The sequence below is a fragment of the Cupressus sempervirens genome, chromosome 4, assembly GCF_028749045.1.
Source record: "Cupressus sempervirens isolate cs-2001-9-10 chromosome 4, ASM2874904v1, whole genome shotgun sequence".
NCBI lineage: Eukaryota > Viridiplantae > Streptophyta > Pinopsida > Cupressales > Cupressaceae > Cupressus > Cupressus sempervirens.
This window is the reverse complement of record NC_143121.1, coordinates 419289780-419306273: the sequence shown is the minus strand read 5'-3', so window position 1 is coordinate 419306273 and position 16494 is coordinate 419289780.

Genomic DNA, 16494 nt, shown 5'->3' with positions numbered 1-16494 from the left:
TGATTGTTTCATGTCATCATTACACCTTCTAAAATGTGTCAGTAATTGATTCATTCATGCTTCATGCACATGCTACATCATCAATTTGACTACCACATATCACTTCAGGATTGGGACATGATTTTGACTAGGCTTATAATAGCATGTTGATGTCATCTTGTCAACCCTTTTATGGGTAATTTTGACTTGCCATTTTTTTGCATATGAACTCCATTTTTAAAATAATAAAATAGTTCTTAAATTAGTGTGACAAGCACTAGCTTAATTTTCAGTAGATTTGAGACAAGGAGTGTAGTAAAATTACAACTTAGCATAGTTGTTTGATAACTAAGAGGGGAGTTGAATTAATGATCATGAGTCCTTTTAAAATAATTTTCACTTCTTGAACTTATCAACAAATAATCCTTCTTATTCAAATTCAACATGCAACTGACCAACAAGAGTTTACAAATTTATGCATATTTAAACATGATATAACACATGACACAATCAAATACACATTAACACAAGTATTTAACATGGAAAATGAATTTGGATAAAACCATTGTGGGAATTGTCACCCTCAAATATATTCACTCTTCGGAAGTGAGCTCAATTAAGAGCCAACCTTGTTAAAGGTTACAAACACATTTACTAAATGTGACCCTATTAGAGGAATTTTACCAAAGCTCAATTAGATTTTGTAAGAATTTTCCTTAGGGCAAGATTTACCCAAGATCGTAGAACTCAACACAAGCACAATTGTAGACCAAAAAGGGATATGATCAATTAATCAGAGTATTTCCACATACATTGCTCTATATTGTATGTTCAAACACACTAGGAGTGCCTGTATATAAAGGCCTCTCAGGAAACACCTAGAATGTCTCTAGAAAGAGCTAGGAGATAAGATAAGCATGACAACTAAGCACACGTCTTATCCATCATTCTAGATGAGATGATAAGAATGGAGATGTTGTAGACACCATGTGCTTAATTAGTGTGCTAACTCCCATGTTATAGACACCATGTGCATAAAAGAGGTGCGAACTCCCGTATTGTCAACATGACAACTCACAAGAGTACACATACTCCTAGGTGGCTAATAAATAATAATAAAAATATGCATTAACCTAAGTAAAAATAAGTAAGTATAAATAGTAATTACTTATTTACAACACCCCCCCTTAAGTGCAACTTAGGGGAATGCACTTAAGCTTATGAATGCATGATGGGTCTTGGCTACAAGACCATGTTAGGTACCCATGTACATAAGAAAATGCAAATCTCTCATAAATCAGAGAAAGAGGGAAAACCTCAAGGGAAAAACCCTCCCCCAAAAAGAGAGATGAAAAGGGATGTATGGATGGATGGAGTAATCAAGATCCCCCCCATTACGACATACATCAAGTATATACAAGAGAGAAAAAGGAGAAGGACAAAATCCCCTAAGAGAAAAAAGTCCCCCCCAAAAAGGAGAAGAAGGAGACAAGGTAGTCCCCCCTTTTAAAATTAGTGTGTCGACCAGTGAGAAATGCTCCAATGTAGAAGTTGATCCATGACCGTTGGATAATGTTCCTCCCCTTTGGAAGAAACAAAGGAAAGGGTACAAAGGAGATGTGTCCCTTGTATGGAGAAAGAATCTTGATGATGAACGGTGTTGCTGAAACCTGTTCAAGTGTCCCTGTGTTGATGCCAATGGTGGCTCCCTCCAAGATTGTTAAAAAGAAGTGCAGATCGAACAAGGAGTGATGTAGAACCTATTTTAGGGAACCAAAAATCTTCTCAAATGATGAAGAGACCTTTGACAATTTTTGTACATAATAATCCACAATCATGCCAACTTGTGAAGATTGATCATGTAGAGAATGGACATAAGGATCAGAAAGGGCCCTCACAACAACTATAGAAGGATTTTCCTCATAAAAGAGAAGTGGTAGATCATCAAAAAAGTCCTCCAAATCTATTGTGTGTGACTCTATGAACAAAGCTGAAATTTCAATCAAGAAGTCATCACCTGAGGCTAGAACTAGAAGACAAAGTGTACCCTATTGTGTTGAAGTACATGAATCTGTCATAGTGGAAATGGATGAATTATTCACCTCAAAGAGAAGATGAATATCATCTAGGATGACTCCCACATCTTCAATGTGAGACTCCATGAATAGGCCTATGATGGCAGGAAGGAAGTTGTCACATGAAGGTAAAGTAGGAAGACAGAAAGGGTCCTGCTACACTGAATCTAAAGCATTTGTGGCTAGAATAGGATCAGTAGGAGCAACAAGAACATCTGGAGGGGTGATCTCATATGGAGAGGATGCAACTACAACTGGAGGTACTAGATCTTTTGGGAATGTAGGGATATGTAGATCTCCATACGTCTCCCAAAGATGCATCCAATGAACATATGGATCAGTTGCCTTAAGGTCAATAAGTGAATCCAAAACCTCCATATCCATATATAGAAAGAGAACACTACTAATGAAGGATAAAGTCTCAATATCATATGTAAGTCCTTTAGCATATGGTAGTGCATTGTGCTAACTGAGATATTTGATAGCAATTTGACTCCATTCTTGATAGTTGTCTGGGTGCAAATAAATTAAATCTACCTCTTCCATGATGAACTAATCAATGTAACCTCCAAAGAATCAAAGAATCCCCTCCCTCCCCCCACAATGTATGATTTGGGCACTTGATAGCCACTTGTCAATTTAGGGCCTATTTCTGAAAGTAGTATTTCTATCCACATAAACTATAATCTGATTGCAGATTTGGAAAGTCGACAAAAAAAATGCACTTTCAAAAAAATGGAACCTGATTATGTGTCCAGATGAGCCCTTACTAAGCATTTGAAGTGGCAAAATTTGGGATTTTGGCATTGTAGAAAAATTCAAGAACAGAGATGTCAAACTTCCCGCACCAATGTACAAATGACAAAATTCTACCCCAAAACAAAAAAAAATTGCTCGCAAAAAGGAGTCCATATGAGGGAGATATCGTTGTTTGAAAATCACTATTGTAGTTATTTTTCCTGAATCATCGTCGTGCCTCCAAAAATCAAATGTTGATTTTCGTGAAACAAAAGTCAATTTGGGGTTTTTTTGACCTTCTGAATGTGATGCAAATATCTAATTTGCACCAATAAGCTTCAATTTTCACCTACGAAAAATCTCTCCTATGGCCCGATGGCCAAAAATTTTTTGGAAAATAATGCAAATCCAAAAAAAATAGTAGAGATGCAGATGAAAAAATGTAGATCTAAAAATTAAATGTACAAATCTGAAATGAGCATACCAAAATTGCAAATTGGGCCTTCGAGGGTCGATTTGCGAAAAAAATGCCTCACAATAGACTTTGGCCTAGGGTAGGCAACTTTATAGCCAATTTTCACCAAATTAGCATTCTGGATGCAATGGTGAGGTCAGATCTGGCTCTAGACACTCCTAATTTCTATGACACTTCTAATTTTGGCAGTGGTGCTAAAGCAAGAAGATGGTCTCAAATGACTATGTGAAGAGAGAGAGCTCTAATACCATGTAAGAATTTTCCTTAGGGCAAGATTCACCCAAGATCGTAGAACTCAACACAAGCACAATTGTAGACCAAAAATGGATATGATCAATTAATTAGAGTATGTCCTCATACATTGCTCTGTATTGTATGTTTAAACACACTAGGAGTGCCTATATATAAAGGCCTCTCAGGAAGCACCTAGAATTTCTCTAGAAAGAGCTAGGAGATAAGATAAGCATGATAATTAAGCACGTGTCTTATCCATCATTCTAGATGAGAGGATAAGAATGGAGATGTTGTAAACACCATGTGCTTAATTAGTGTGCTAACTCCCATGTTGTAGACACCATGTGCATAAAAGAGGTACAAACTCTCGTGTTGCCAACATGACAATTCACAAGAGTACACATACTCCTAGGTGGCTAATAAATAATAATAAAAATATGCATTAACCTAAGTAAACTTAAGTAAGTATAAATAGTAAATACTTATTTACAACAACAGATTTGTCACTCCTCAATGAGTGACCTTATTATAGTACTAAGTATATTCTTGAGAATGCTAGCTTAAAAAGGATTTACAAATAGGACAATTAAATCCACCTAGTTAAGAGTTTTTCTACTACAATTGTTAGAAAAAAATAGAGAAATGGTCTACAAAAATAATAACCACCTTTTCCTATTTAGACCTCATTTCTCTCTTTTCTCTTCTTCACATTCTTTCTTTTTTGGTTGATCAACATAAACTTAATTCAACTCACTTTCCTTCATTTAATTCACACTTTACTTCTTCTATGTTCTTCTCAGTGTACCCTTCTATACTCATTCGGATACCAGCAACAATATTCTTACTCATCCTTTTATATAGGCATTGTTTTTCCACTTAATAATATTCATTAGGGTTTTCATAAATGTGTCTCATCTGTTTGATCACATCTCTTCTTACATTCAATGTATTTGGAACTCAAAAATATTTTATGCATCACACCAACTATAATTACACCCCTTGGAACTTGAACTTTTCTTGGATCACAAATCTTTCCTTGAATATTCTCCATTTGATCTTACCTAACCAATTTTATCCATGGATTTTTTTTAGAAATCCTTTCCTTCCTTGGATTCTTCTAGACCAATCCATATTCTTGCTCAATATCATCCCTCACTTGATTTTATCAAAATTATTTATCCTTACTAATATTGTTAGTCTTTTGTCTACAACCTTCATTTAGTTTGTTAACATTGTTAGCTTAATTGACACTTATTTTCTCAATAACACTTTCTTGCTCAATAACACTATCACAAACTTGTTCCTTAACAAATGTTTGGTACACTTTCACAGAATAGTATCTTTTCTTACTGACCACCATTTCTAACTCAGTAAGAAACACTTATTCCTTGTCTTTTCACTTTACGATTTTAGTTATTTCTTATTGAAAATAGAACTAACTTATACATCCTTCTAAAACTTAATCAAATCATGTAAAACATGTTAAATCAAATAAACCAATATTACCTTGTCAAATATTGATTCATTAATTTCCCATTTAAGTTTATACACTTAATCATTACTTCATCATTTCATACTTTATCTTTGTTAACTATTTCTTTTCTCAATACCTCATCCTTTAGATGAATTGACAACTTACATAAAGAAGTCAAATAGGCCTGACATCAATGAAAAAATACACTACTACATTTGGAGGTCATTTTCGACACCAAGCCAATTTGGCTTGTCAAATTCCATTTTTTTAAAATGATCCCAATAACATCAAAATTTTGACGACAGTTAAGTTTAGCATCAAAATTTTGACATTGTTGGGGATACAAAAAAAAAAGTGAAACTTCATTTGTTCACGTGGAAAAGTGTAGGCATGTGGGAGGGAGGCGTGATGGAGAGTTTTATAGTGCCATTGAAGGTAATTCATTTTTGAACAAACTAAGATAACCAATTTGTTGTGAATTCTCCTTAATTAGAGCTCTGCATTTATCATTCTATGATTTATGTGCTATGAGTTATTTGTTGGAGAGCAAGAATTAGAAAATACCCTGATGCACAATGGCCTACAAATATCCACTAACATATTTGAATGAATGAACTAAGGAAGAACTAAGGAACCCTAAGTATGAAGAGGCTTATAAAGTAATCAAACAACATCACAAAGACACATATTTTAAATGCAAACTGAGGGGTTTTGATGTGCAGATTACCCAAGGGGTTTCGATGTGCTATTATTTGTCTATATTTTTGAAATTTGGTAACTAGTTCATTTGATCATATTCAATTAACTACAACAAATTTATGCCTCGCTAGCAAATCTTTTTTCTGCCTCATTGTTTTCTTTCATTTTGACAAATCTTATTTATGGATTCCCATATCTATTGATAATTGCTTCAATTTTTGAGGATCGTAATATATAGATTTGGCATTGTGGCATTTGGCCAGATCTATGAAATATCGTAATTGATAGTAATCTATAGTTTGTTGAGTTTTTACAAGATACAATTGTCAAGTTTTTCTTTGTTTCAATTTTGAATTGTTAGTTGGTATGAATTTATCACACAGATCCAGTACAGAAAATTATTTTTTATTCATTGTATATTTAATTAAAAATACAAATTTCTATACTGGCACTATAATTGGCAAGATAATGGTCTTCCTAATATCCTAGGATGAGTGAAGGATGCCTCATCTATAGATAGTGCGACATTCCAATTGGGTTGACTAACGTTCTTCTTGATGGCAATTTCTTTTAAAACCACGGTCTTAAATTATTCTCTATCCAAGGTAGCAATTGTAAATGCTAGCTATGTCACTAGGATGTTACATGGCATGTTCGAATATGTTAATCTAGAATACTGTTAGTCCTAAGTTGGATGAGAGTAGATTCCTACACTCAATTTACCCTTCTGGATCAACAATATCATGAAGAGGGATATAACTACTAACATTGATTGTAAATGTCTTTTGAAACCTATTTGTATTAGGATGCATTATTTTTTGCACTAAGTAGACTAAAATAGTGAATATGAATTGTAATAGATTTACTTCTCTTTAATTTAGCATTCAAGGTGGCATGGAAACTCTATACTCCTGAAATGTTTCTTGCTTGTATGGTGTTGATAAATATGTTTTTTCAATGTGTGTATCAACTATTCAAAGGTTCTTTGAATTAGAATTCAAAGTGAGATAAATAGTATTCACCACATTTAATTATAACCTAATCTAAATGAACATTTATATTAGCATCATATGCATAATGTACATTTAGAATGACTATGACATCAAGGAGGGAACACTGTGACTGCTAACAAAAGTGCACAAAATGAAAATCCCTCCTCATTTTGCAAACAATTCCATTCTATCTTTACTCATCTTAATCCTCGAGTTTGAAGTGTTCTTTCACCCGTGCATATTTCAATCTTCCATTGATTATCATTTTGAGTTCGATATGCTTGACAATGCATCACCTAAAGGTACCTTCTTGTTGGTATGTTTTCATTTGATCACATTAAATATGTTTTTGTATCCTTTTCCCTTACAACTAAATATATATCCTTTATCTCATTCTTCAATATAAACTCACAATAACCATTTTCATGGCGTAGTTATTTTAATAGGTGTATCTTCTAAAATTTGTAATATTTCTTTGCATTATGATTGATCAGTCATATGAACACTATATTCTCTTCAATATACAAGATCCTTACTTTATAATAGTTCATATTAGAGATATTTAAAATTTATGTAACGTAGGATCCCTACAAGAGTTCCATCTCCATACCTTATCATCTTGACTTACTTTCTTTTGTATTGTGATAATAGCGTAATTATAGTATACATCTTTTATTTTGTCATTAAGATTATACTGCTTACTTATCTTTATTGCTCTATTTTTGTACCATATCTCTACCTCTAAAATACTAAACTATAAGGTTTCATATATTTTACTATATGTCACTTCAATAATTTATTTTGAATACTAAATCTGCATCAGCATTGAATGTTAATTTAGAAGGTTTCATGTCTCTAATAATTTATGTCTTTATGTGATTTGCAACTATTGGTAAGTGATGAATCAAAATATTTCACATCTTAAAGATACATCCCTTTAATGATCCATGTTTTGGTACCTATACCTACACATGATGAAAATACATTAGATATAAAAAAATGGACTTCTTTCCAAAAAAAAAAAAGCATGCTCTTCTTTTAACCACTTCATGCTTTTTGATCTCTTTTATGTGGCTAGAAATATGCAAGAAGAGCAATTTAGTTTTGAAGATTGGTGATTGTATTTTCCATTGCTTAACCTTTTTCATGCAAGAAAAACAATAGGAAAGTATGAGCTTATAAGAAGGTAAAGTAACCAGGAAAGGGGTATGGTGAAAAAAATGCATGAAACCCATAATTAAACCAATGCTATTGTGGACAATAACTAAACCAACACGTGTTAAATTGAAGATTAGGGGAAATAAAATCATGTGGGATTATAGTTAGTGTAGTAACTAAATTGCTAATACATAATAGTGAAATTTAGATTGGGTGATGACAATAGTTGAGTAAACATTAAACTCCAATAACATGAATATATTGGTAGAATCATTATCATTTAAAGATTGTGTATAAATTTGTGACATTAGGCTTGTAACTATAAGGGTACAAAAATATGTTTTAGTATGTCTTATATATATATATATATATATATATATATATATATATATATATATATATATATATATATAACTCACTAGCACCATACACTCCTTACAAGTGATTCTTGATATCCTTGGTGGAGCACTTTTAAATATATTAGGTATTATATCTGCCTTCACACCAAAATGATCACACAAACTAGCACCATTAGATACACCAAGCATTATAATTAATTTTTTATTTAGATTTTCATAAATTTCAATGTCATTTTCAAAGTTTAAAACTTTTACCTCATGAATAAAGAGGGGTTTCATTGACATTTCAGCCTGCAAACACTCGAGCTCTCTAGCATTGCCCTAGAATAATTATTTTTTCAAATATATTTGGTTTTCTTGAGGTTAGACTATTACTCTTTTGACTTATTTTTTAACCAATTGTTGAGCAGTTCATAGAGACATAATTAGGTGATGTTTCTGGGCATTCTTCATTATCAACCTCTTATTGTTTTTGGGACTATAGTACATTTTTTTCACATTCTTGTAGATATTTTTAGATGCCATCTTTACTGAAAAGATAGTAATATTTTATTATTTTATTATTACCAATTATATACAAGATACTACTAATGCTTGTATGCTTATATTTGCTATCATTTTATAGCCCAAATATTTGCTTGTAAAGAAAGTCCATGCCTAACAATATGAACCCAAAAAAAAAATAAGGTGACAATTGCTAGATTGTGGTCTCAGTTCAAAACAAATGGTGATGGAAAATGTTATTGTCCTTGCAAAAAATGCAAGGGTTTACAGAATCAAAGAATTCTAATCACATCAGCTTAGAGACATTATAGGCAACATGATCACATTGAAGGGGGAAAGGATTTTTGTCCTTTAGTGAATGTGGATTCTGAATCGATGGAACATGGAAGTATGAGAAATTAATACTCCCAAAGAAGAAGATGATCCTAGGATAGAGAACACAATTGAAGATGTTGGTATTGGTGCAATTGGCAATGTGCCAAAGAACATGATTGAAGAAGATTTTACTAGCACAACTAATGAAGATGATGAAGATGATGATAGTCATGCATCTAATGATGATGATGAAGAGAACCTTGGTATACCTATAATTGAAAAGGCGTACGAACTGTTGTGCCAAGGCTTCCAAACAACACTTCTCTTCATTGTATTGTTGCTAGTAAACTTCAAGGTTATGAATGGTATATCCAATGTAGCAATCTCATGTATGCTAATATATATAGTGTAATTTTTGTCATCTTATATGTTAGTGTACCATTAATTTTCTTTATATTAATAACATTTTTTTCCATGGGTTGATAGGTGACTATTTGTTACCACCATCAAACATTTTGCCTCACTCTTATCAAGAATTATTGACCATTATGAAAAAAATTGGAATGGAGATTCAAACAATACATGCATGTGCCAATGATCATATTATATATCATAAACAACAGGAATTTTGATTGTCACATTAGTGGATATCGATGAGATCAAATAACAAAAAAGATGCCTCACAAGGTTTTTCGGTGCATTCCCATTATTCCATGTCGACAACGATTATTTAGGTGTAATAGTTTGGCACAATTTAAGGATTATGTGATTGCCTACAGATGGTTCTGCATTTAAGGACATAGAAGATAGTTGGCTAGTATTTAAAGAAGAACCTCGTAATTTGAAGCTTTCATTACTAGCAAACAGTGGTATTCCATTTGGAGAGATGAGATTTGTTTACTTAGTCTGGCATATTTTTTAATTAACAATAGCATTTCTCTTTGGATGTCAATAAAGAGGGAGCACATAATGTTGGCAATGATTGTACCAAGTATTTTTCCATTTAATAGTCATCTAAATTAATTTATAAAAATAGTATCAAAATGACTATAATAATTATGTTTTGTTTATGTTCATTCAACTAGGTAAGTACCAAGTGAAAGATATAAATGTATATATTGAGTCCTTGATTGATGAGTTGTTGGAGTTATAGAATGAGGTCACTATGTACAACATCTCTAGACCAATTTTTGAAAGGCAATTTCAATTATGTGCAATGATTATATGGACAATACATGATGCCCCTGGACTAACACATTTTTGTGGTATGTAAAACTGTTAATGCATATTTGTTTCATGTGATAATTTTAAATATGAATCTTATAGTACACATGTCATCTAATTATACACAATCTTGTAGGTCTTCAAGCAAAGGGAAAATTTGTATGTCTAATTTGTGGTCCAAAGATGAAATCTTGTCATTCAAAAAGTTTAGGAAAGCAAGTGCTTGATGAGCGTAAACACTTTCTCCACAAAAATCATAAGTATTGACTTGCCAAAAAACATCTTTTCAATGGGAAAGAAGGGACAAAATCAAAGCCATGAAGAATGACACCTCACATGTGGAAGTTGGAATATAATAGAATGAATCGTGGAGGTAATGTCATTCCATCTGATGCAAGTTTTCATATGAAATTTAAATTTGGATACTATCTTTTGTTTAGTAATGATATAATTGATGTTTGTGATGGTCATCAAGGCATCTATGATAAACTTTCAAAAGGACTTAAAAGCTATCCTAGACAATTTAGTAGGTTGTTGTACTATGAGCACCTACCAATCGTGCATTTTTTTGATGTTATGCATATTGGAAAGAATGTAACAAAGACACTATAGAAAATATTGGATGGAAGGTGTGACAAAAAATTTGGTCAAAATTTGCAATGACATTGATGAATCCAATCATGCATTAAATTTTTTCATTGAATCAAATAAAAATAGAAACTGGATTAATACGAGTATCATTCCTTGGTTATTAATGCAATAAAAAACTAATTCCACATATGAAGCCATAAAAAAAACTAAATTCTCCACAATATTTGTTGCAAATATAAGCAATCTCATATCAAAGAAAGTTGATTTTGGGTTAGGGTTGAAAATGCATGATTGGCATACCTTTGTCAAGGTAAGTCATGTTCTTCTTTATTTACATTACATTTGTAAAACAACATGTACTTATGATTGTTTTATTTTATAATACATTTAAAAGATCATTTTATTATTATTGTAGTGTGTTCTACCTCCATCTCTCCCACACAACTTTGACAACATGAGTGTCAAACATGTTATATATGGTCTTGGAAAATACATTAGGTTAGAAGTGTTATTTGTTAGATTTGTTGTATAGAAGTGTTATTAGTCTTGTTAATATATTTTTGAGTGATGAATATCTTCTAGGTGGTTGTCATCTAAATAAATTAATAAAAAAGACATAAAGAAATAGAAGAGAAAAAATTCTTAGCTTTTGTGTGAGATGCAAAAGTGTCTACCTTCAAATTTTTTTAATGCACAAGAACACTACCTCATACATCTAGTTAAGGAGATCAAATTGTGTGGACTTGTACCAACTAGGTCAATGTGGATGGTTGAAAGGCACTTGAAAATTTTCAAGGGTTTGGTTTGACAAAGAGCATGTCATGGATATATGATCTACTAGACCATGATTTACATTAGTGAATATGTTCCCAAGTTTGCATCAAAGATCCATGTAGATTGCATTTGGGATCCCAACTCCATGAATAGATTTGAAGGGGAGTACTTGATGGGGAAAGGTAGATTGAGGAAAGTACAAGATAATTATAAGATGTTATTATAGTTAATTAATTCTTATCCATCATCAATATAAGTTGTTTCTAACTGGTCTATTTATTTTATATAGTTGCTTATGAGTGGGATGCACTTCATTTGTATATTACAAAAACCAATGATTAGATGATGTTATGAATTGAATGATCTCAACAAAATGGTTTCTCATTAACATGGGAAGGTGTTGCTTCATTGGTTAAAGAAGCTCATCGTACTAGAGATCCCAATGTTATGCCAGTGGTAATTGATCTAGAAAATGGTTTAAGAGGTGGAAAGGTACATATAAGTTAATTTATCATGACCCATTTATTTAATATCAACTCAGGGATGGATGCATAATTTTGACATGTTTAAAAAATAATAGGTCAAGCACCATCGAGCTATGTACTACAATGGCCATAAATTTTGCATTAAAAGGTGAACAAGACTAATAGAGCTTGTGATTCTAGGATAATTGTAGTATTCAAGGTCACCAATATTTTGTGTAGAAATGGCATGCATCCTCAACAATCTGAAAATAGATACTATGGCATTTTGGATGATATAATTGAGTGTGACTTTAATTCCTTCAAACAAGTTCTATTTGGTGTCAAATGGTATAGGCTATGACTAAATCTAAATTATCCTAATAGAACTTTTATTGAACATGATAATGGATTTACAATGATTAAAAGGTAATTTGAGCCAATTGGAAATGATCCCTATGTTCTTCCAAGTGAATATGAGCAATTATTTTATTTTGGTGTTCCACATAAATTAATTTGTTCATTTTTTGTTAGACATGATCCAAGAGGAAGACTGGTAAAGTATAATGTAATTGAAGAAGAAGATACCAAAGAAGTGGAGGACAAAGCAGATGATGATGATGGTAAAGATGAAGGAGGAGATGATGATGATGTCGATGATGGTGAAGATGAAGAAGGAGATGTTGATGATGATGATGGTGAAGATGTTCATGATGATGGTGATGTCATTGATGGTGGTGGTGGTGGTGGTGGTGGTGGTGATGATGATGACGACAATGATGATGATGGTCATAGTGATGATCATGATGTTGATGATAGTCAGTTTGATGATTTGGATTATGATGGCGATAATGATGATGTTCATGATGATAATATGGATGAAGAATATGATCAATGACATGATCAATGGAAATTTATTAGGTGTTGATTACTTATAATATGTTTTTTTATGAGGTAACCAATTTAAAAATATTCAATTTTATGTTTTTTGTGATGTATGCATATTGTTCATGTTATGTTTTATGCATAATTTGGAGCATAAGTATCATCTAATTTGTAACTAACTTAAGACACATGATTTAAATATGCAAGAAACTATACCCCTTTAACGAGGACCATACAAAGTGACATGGATCGGGAGGTATAAGTCTATTACATGCTTGCTTTATCTTTACCTTTGAAATTAACTTTAGGCAAACCTCATTAATATTAGTCTCATTTTATAGAAAAAAAAAATTGCTTCTTTAACTATATCTCTCATTTGATGGGCTCTAGGTACTGCCAAATAGGTATTTGTTCGATTTATCTTCATCAAGTGAGGGAAATGTGGGAATAGAAGAGGATAGTGAGACATGTAGTAGGTCAATGAAAGAGAGGCAAACTAGAAGGAAAAATATTAGAAGAAAATTTGATAAATCATGTAATTTTTCCTTGCTCAATGGGGGGTCATGTTCTTATGATGATGAGACAAAGGGAAACATCAAGGTTCTGTTGAGGTACACATATCTTGAGAAAGAATGGGTACCAAAGGAATTACCTCCAATTAACACCAATTTGTGTGTTAACAAGAGGATATATTGCATAGCTCCATCATCATTACATGGTTTGGGCCTATTTTCCATGGATGGCATAAAGGTTAGTTATAAAAAAGTTTTTGAATTGATGGAGTATGTAGGGCCTTGTTACAGTTACAAAAACAGGATGCAAATAGTTTTATATATATATATATATATATATATATATATATATATATATATATATATATATATATATATATATATATATATATATATATATATATATATATATATATATATATATATATATATATATATATATATGTATGTATGCACTGTTAGCAAATTATCTACAATGGAAAGAAAATGATCAAATTAAAAGACTTGTTGTGTACATTGATGGAAGGCCAAAAGAAACAAGGAACATTATAGGTTTTATAAATAGTACACCTCCTAGGTCAACTAATAAGTGAACTAATTGCATTTTTGAGGCATGCGAGGGAAATAATTTTTTGTATGTACGATAAAATTAATAAGTTTAGGGGAAGAGTTGCTAATAGATTACTACTATCATGGGACTTGCAAGTAGTATACTTGTAAAATTTAAAATAATTACTTCCAATTAGAACTCTAATATACAATATACCATTTTAATAATAAATTTTTTTGCTAAGTGGACTATTCCTTTGATTATGCTGATGTTTTTATATATTTTCTTTATCACATGGCAACATGGTCGATCTATTAGATGACAAAGGCAGGGATGTTTCTCCCACCCCTTCTCTAGATAGGTAAACCTTTTATATAAAAATTAATGAAATTTTAATTTTACAAAATGTCAGATTATTATGTTACTTTCGTAAAGGTTTTGGACTTGTTTTGATTGTTTTACTGATATTTTTTATCACAATTTGATTCATAGGAAAAGGGAAAGGAACATATTGCACAATAGCAATTACTTGCTGATATGGAGGCCACAGTATTATGAGATGATGAAATCACATATAGTAATGACCTTGTTAGCATGTGTTAAAAGACCCTCAAGACTATCAATCTACAAATTCTTGGGCTTGTAATGGATCCACATCCAACAGAAGAGAAAGAAGCCACAAGAAATGAATTGTGTCATGGAGCATGTTGTTTGGAAGTAAGAAAAAAGGAGTCTTTTTATAGGACAATAGTTCAATAAAGATTTATGTTTTATACTAATTTATGGATCATGAACCAAAATATGTATGTTTTCTTATAGGATTTTTTGAGACCACATTGAGTTATTCCACTTGACAAGGGTACCAATGTACATCCTACAAGTATATGATTTCAATTCTCAATCAATAGAAGGGACATTATTTTCTTCATCATTATTATTGACAAATTTATATTACTATTTTCATGTTCACTATTCTCCTTTGCTTAACCACTTGTATTCATTCTTCGATACTTAAGATTGATACAATCCATTATCCATACTCTATAATTGATACTCATTCCTAATATGTTATCTTAGTTGTATGTGGAAAACTCAGATATCTTTTCTAATTATGATTGTTGAATCTTTATGATGATATAATCTTAAATGTATATCCTCTTGACCAATTCCATGTCCATGAGCTTGTGATGATATGATTATGATATATGTGTTGTACATAACAGTTGGTCTAAAACTTTCTATCATTTCCTCTTACATGATTCTATTGTTATTGTCATAAAAACTTACAAATCCATATGAATTTGTTTATGAATTTCTTTTTCATTACAAGATCCTAATTGATAATTCCCTTGATGTAATATCTCCTTTTATTAAAATGTGGTAAAATAGGTACAAATAATTTAAAAACTCAATTTCAAGAGACTTCTTTCCTTAAAATCTCAAATAATGCTTAAAACTGATAATGATTGATGTAAGAAAAATAGTCTATGGTATCATTTTTAAATGATTGTTCTTATGTTATAAAATTGATATGATATATGAAAACAATGCCACTTCTATCTCTGATACAAAAAATTGGTATATGTAAGATGATTTTGGTCTATATATCTACACTTAATGCAATGCAACAATGTTAAGATTATCTTTGTTGTTACTGATATGATTGATAAGAAATGCAAGGATGATCTTTAATTTGAACTGTGCAACTAATGAGATTGGTAGTTGTCTCTGGTATGATAGTGTAAGAAAGCTATAATCTATTCCTACTGTCACTATAATTACTATCACTCATAGTGATGCATTTCTATTCTTCACTTGTTGATGAAAACTTGCAAGTGTTCTCAGTGATTCCATCGTTGTGTCTAATTTTGATCCTTAAACATATGCAATTATCTTTCAAATATTGGTTATTGTGATATGATGATCTATTGCTCTTGATATATTGCTATAGGATTGGTTCCACTTATAGTGGTATAATTCTTACCCTCAACTTGATAATATTTATTTGGAATGAATCTTGGGTGGAGAGTTTCTCTCGATAGCGATGTCATTGTTATTTATTATTTATTATTAAATTCTATTAGAGGGGAATAGGGGACATGATAAATAAATTTTGTGTGTGTGTGTGTGATTATTTTTTAGGTGCTGATGATTTCCATATGCCTACTTCCATGAGGCCAGCCAGCACTTCAAGATTTCCAACTACAAGATCAGCAACAAGGAGCATGCAAACATCCACAACTATTGCAACTAGAGTTGGTAAATCCTGTTGGAAATATTCAAGATATAATAGGTTACTGAGAGGGGAGGGGTGAATCAGTAACAACAAAACTTTTTAAGTTAACCATACACAACATTTACTTATCTATCCTGCTGCATAAAAACTGTTAAACATTAAAACCATATATGCATAGAGATTTGGTGACCCAGAAACCTTCCAAAAATAGAAAGTAAAACTAGGGTGGGGATGATACCCACAAAGCTTCGTTACTGCA